Consider the following 5,246-nt stretch of genomic DNA (forward strand, 5'->3'; position numbering starts at 1 on the left):
CGGGGGATGGGGGCCCTTCCCCCTCCCGCTCCCCAGGCAGGAGCCGGGCCAGGCACGAGGATGGGGAATTTATAGAGGAGCCCTAAGGCGGGGTCCATTGTTCCGGGGGCTGGAGCTGTCCCCGGTGCTGGAGGAGCAGACCCGGGAGAGGGGACCGGGGAGGAGGGAGCCGGCACCAGGGGGACCGGGAGTGGGGGGTCAGGACAGAAACGGGGAGAGGAGGAGGGCACAGAACAGCTGGGCAGGGGCGGGGGTGGAGGGAGGTGTAACTGGGAGGGAAGCAGGGCACAACCTGGGGGGACAGGGCAGAGGGACCCCGAGAGGAAAGGTGGCCAGGGGGGCGGAGAAGGGAGAGCGGGGAGATGGACGCAGAGAGGAGGTGTATCTTCCAGAAGAGGAGCCGGGAAAGCTGTGTCTCGCTGGCATTTGCCGACGCCCCCTGCCCTCCCCGGGGGGCTGTGTGTGAGCGGCGGGCAGGGGGGTGGGCAGGGAGGCGCCAGCTCTCACGTGTCAGCTCCTTGAAGACCGGGGCCGTTTAATCCAGCGTCTTGCTGTTCACAGTGTCTCGCACAGTGTCCTGCTCAGACATAGAAGGTGCTTAACAGACACTCCTCGGATGAACACTGATGCCAGGAACCTCGGGCAAGAGTAGCTCTCGGTTCATTCAGAACCACACAGCCAAGCTCCCCTATGATATGGGGCAGAAACGCCATCTCCCTCCCTCTTCTTCCTGCCCCCCCCCCCCTTCCTCCAGTGGGACTGGAATTGAGTCAGGGAGCGAAGAGAGGTGGGGGAAGCACATTTGGGGGCCCTTACTCCCCTAAACAACTATGTTTCATGATCTCGAGGGAGCTTGCCCCCCCCCCCATGCACTGGGCCCAGCACAGCTCCCCTAACGCAGGGAGCACCTGCTGACACCAGTCTGCCAGGGCTCACCACAGGGGCTCGGACGCTTTTTAGAACACCCTGCCTCCCGTCATCCCCTTCTTCCCTCCGAGGGGAGCAGTGTCTTCACAGGGGTGCTGGTGTGTCTGAAAAATGCCCCAACGGACTCCCAGCAGCCCCCTGCTCAGCTGTCGCCGCGAGCAGGCTTCCCTCAGGAGGAGAAGTAAGAGTACCAGCATTTAGCTGGGACCTACTGTGCCCCAGGCCTGGTTCCAAGTGCTATGTGTTTACTAACTTGTTTAACCTCAGCACCACCCTATGGCGGAGGTTCCATTATTAGCTCATGCAGCTGGGAAGAGATCTGGCTGAGAGTGGAGCAGGCAGCCCAGCGCCCCAGGCCACGCCTTTAACTCCGGGGGGCCCTGGCCAGGTGGCGCATTGGGTTCGGTTGGGGCGTCTTTCTGTGCACCGGAAGGTCGCAGGTTTGGTTCCTGGTCAAAGGCAATGGATGGATGTTTCTCTCTCCCCCCTCCTCTCTCTCTAAAATGAATAACAACGGATCCTCCCGTGAGGATTAAAATGTAAAAAGCTCCTAGTGGGAATGGGAGAGTGGTCAAGCCTGGCCTTTCTTCTTCCTGTGTCTCCATTTGAGCCCTGAGTGGGAGATGGCCTTCTTCCTACTGCTTGATTCACTGTGACTACTTTCCATCCTTCCTTATGTGGGTGTCTGTGGTCTGAAGCCATATTCGGCAGGTGCGTATGTGTGTGTGTGTGTGTGTGTGTGTGTGTGTAGACATGATTACACTTCATCACATGGGCACTGAGGTCCTCCCAGTAGGGTCTCCCAAGGTGGGTGTGTGGGGGGATGGAAGAGGACCCAGTGCTGTGTGGTCAGGCATGTGATGCCAGTGCCAGGGAACTGGGAGTGCAAACACATCTGGGAAGTAACTTTCCACTCACCTCCCTCACCCCCAGTGCGTCTTTCCTTGCTTCTAATCTGATCTTGGTATTTATGGAGACGATAAACAGATCACGCCTGTGCGGATGGACTGCAGGAAGACCCCACTGCCCCGCTGATCTCATTACCCCGTGTCTTGTCAGCAGATCTGCCGCCCTGCTGCTCATTTAGGCTTGGGGCTAATCACATTAATTGAAATATTAAACATTCGCGAAAATGAATTATAATGAACTCCCCTCACTCCTCTTCCCAGTCAGCAACCGGAGAGTCAGCTGCCCGCAGCATAATCCCCCTCTTAGTTTGTGGTCCCCAGATGGAAGGCTTCAGCCTTAGAGGAGAGGCAGGGTTTAGGGGAGAAGAGGTGGGGCCTCTTTGCTGGGTGACTGTGGGCACATCTCTGTTTGCCTTCAAGCCCCCAGAGAGGGAAGCCCTGGGAGGTACAGATGGGGGTGGGGGGGGGGAGGCCCAATGACTCAGAGGCCCATTCCAGGAGGAAATGAGGCTTCAAAGCCCAGGGTCCCCCAGGCACTTTCTCTGCCCACCGTCCCCAAGGGAGGGAAGCCCTGGGAGGTACAGACTGGGGGGACGAGGGTGGGGGGGGGAGGCCCAATGACTCAGAGGCGCATTCCAGGAGGAAATGAGGCTTCAAAGCCCCGGGTCCCCCAGGCACTTTCTCTGCCCACCGTCCCCAAGCCCTCCCTCCCCGCCTTTCTTGTTCCACTGCACTCAACGCTAAATTGCCCTACATAAAGAGATTATTTTTAATTGAATTTATTGGGGTGACATTGGTTCACAAAGAAGATTATTTACTTTATAAAGGGAGAACTCACCCCTGGGTTTAGACTTAGGAAGTGAGAAATGCTGAATAACTGGGCTATTTTTCAGAAAGGGCAAAATGTAGTAGTGCTATGTGTGGGCAGAGTGGCTAGTCACCAAATGCTTGCCGGCCTCACCAATGAAAAACAGAGCGAAGACATCTGCAGCAGAAAGTACAAAAAATTGATACTATAACCTTCCTTCCCTCGAGTGGTTCCTACCTCAAATGGAGTGTGCAGTAGGGAGGACTGAGAAGCTGTTAAGAAAACAGAAGTAGGCTCTCTCATTTACACACATGGGTATTTGGGATTTGGGCCATGAGAAGTGCTCAGTCAAGAAAGACTTGATTGGTTCTCAAAGCACAAGCAAATCATAGACCAGCAGAGGAGGAAATTAATTACTTTTGGTTTGGGGGTGAGGGATGAAGAGAAAAGTGCATGCATATGCAGGTGTGTGTGGGTAGATGTGCCAGTCCAGACCAGCAAATCTATATAATTTAAAAATTTCTAGGAGCCACATTAAAAAAAATAGAAAAAAACAAGCCTGCGGGGAGGGGAGGACAGAGGGACCCTGAGAGGAAATTAAATTTTTTATTAAAAAAAATATATTGTTGCCGAACCGGTTTGGCTCAGTGGATAGAGCGTCGGCCTGTGGACTGAAGGGTCCCGGGTTCGATTCCGGTCAAGGGCATGTACCTTGGTTGCGGGCACATCCCCACTGGGGGGTGTGCAGAAGGCGGCTGATCGATCTCTCTCATCGATGTTTCTGACTCTCTGTCCCTCTCCCTTCCTCTCTGTGAAAAAATCAATAAAATATATTTAAAAAAAAAAAATTTAAAAATGTAAAAGTCTTGCTTTTAAAACTCAGGCAAAAATATTTTCAAGAGAAAAATTATTTATTTTTTCTTCCTCTCTAAAAATCAATAAAATATATTAAAAAAAATATATATATATTGTTGAAAGTTCCCCAGAAATTACTTTTAATAATATTTTTTATTTAATTGATGTATAGCCAAAACATTATTCAACATGTAATCAATATAAAGATTATTAATGAGATACATTACATTTTTTTTTACTAAGTCTTCACATCTAGTGTGTATTTTACACTCACACCACATCTGACACTTACAGCAACATTTCACGTGCTCAGGGGGCACAGGTGGCTTGTGGTGACCACACTGAATGATGCAGGTCCAGAGGCTCCACCATTCACTACTCTGGGGGGTAGAGGGTGGAGAGAGACAGGTCTTGGCCAACAGGAACCATCACCTCTGATTAATCTTTGCTCCTGCCTGAAAAAAATCACTTCCGACAGATGGCAGCTTATCTACCTCTCACTCTACTAACTCTCTCTCCAGAAAAACACAAACAACCAAAGGGATTACTAACCTGGATGGGGTTCTTGGGAACAGGCCAGTAGCCACGACCTAATCTGCTTCTTTTGGGTTTTTCTGGGCTTGGGAACTGCCAACATTTTCACTTCTTCTTTTAAAATATGTTTTTATTGATTTTAGAGAAGAAGGGAGAGGGATAGAGAGAGAGGGAAATGTGGATGAAAGGCTACCTCCTGCAGGCTCCCCACTGAGGATTGAGCCCCAAAGCCCAGGCCTGCGCCCTGACCTGGAATCAAACCGGCAACCTCTGGGCGCATGGGATGACGCTCAACCAACTGAGCCATGTCGGCCAGGGCAACATTTTCACTCTTTTCCTCAGTCTTTGCCAAGAGGATAGAGGCAGACCACCGAGAGACCCCAAGGCCAAGGCCTAACGCAGGGCTTGCTTCTCGGGCTCTGCCCTTGCTCATTGGGCAGCTGTTCACGGACCCCCCTTTTGGGCTCTTCTCTGGCTCGCAGAAGACCGCTGCTGGCAGGCTCCCTGGGGGCGTAGAAAAGCGCATGGACCCCAGGCTCCTGCCCTTTCAGGCTGCTATTTGCAGCTCTCCGGCTTTATGTTTCGCTTCCCTTCTTAATCAGATACTAGAAGAACGCACCTGGAAGGCCGACTGCCTTTCCCCGCTTCTACTCAACCGGAATGGAAGAAATAATTTAGAATTTATGAGGATCAAGTTAACCTACACAAGAAAGTGAGTCCAGGAGGGGAAACTTCGGGCAGGATGTTCCCCCAGGTCCTTTCCAGCATCTTTAGTCTGAGACTGTTTCTTCCTTTGCAGAACGCAGCTCACTCCACCCTGCGGGTGCTTCCGTGTTAAGCACCCAATAGTTCAATGTCGAGGGTGTACAGGGCAGGGGGAAGGGTTCGGCTTCCCGGCGGGCGGAGAGGGAAAAAGCCCGGATTCTCTTTCCCTGCTACCAGGCATCATCCAGCTTCTGCCCAAGAACAGGGTCAGGAACCAGATTCTGGGAGACTGCCTTTCCAGTTTTGCTCTAGAAATAGGAAATGAACTATTTGGACTTGGGGGATGTCGAGAAGAAGGGCTCATTGCATATACAATCAAGCCGGGAAATAAGTCCCTAAATTTGGGGAAGGAAGTCCTGTAGAGAGACCCTCGTGAACTCAGTCCCCAGCTTCAGAGCCGCTCCGAATTGCTTCGCTCAGCCTCCTCCCCGCGGCTGGAGAGGGGCGGG

The sequence above is a fragment of the Myotis brandtii genome, unplaced genomic scaffold (assembly GCF_000412655.1).
Source record: "Myotis brandtii unplaced genomic scaffold, ASM41265v1 scaffold643, whole genome shotgun sequence".
In the NCBI taxonomy this organism is placed as follows: Eukaryota; Metazoa; Chordata; class Mammalia; order Chiroptera; family Vespertilionidae; genus Myotis; species Myotis brandtii.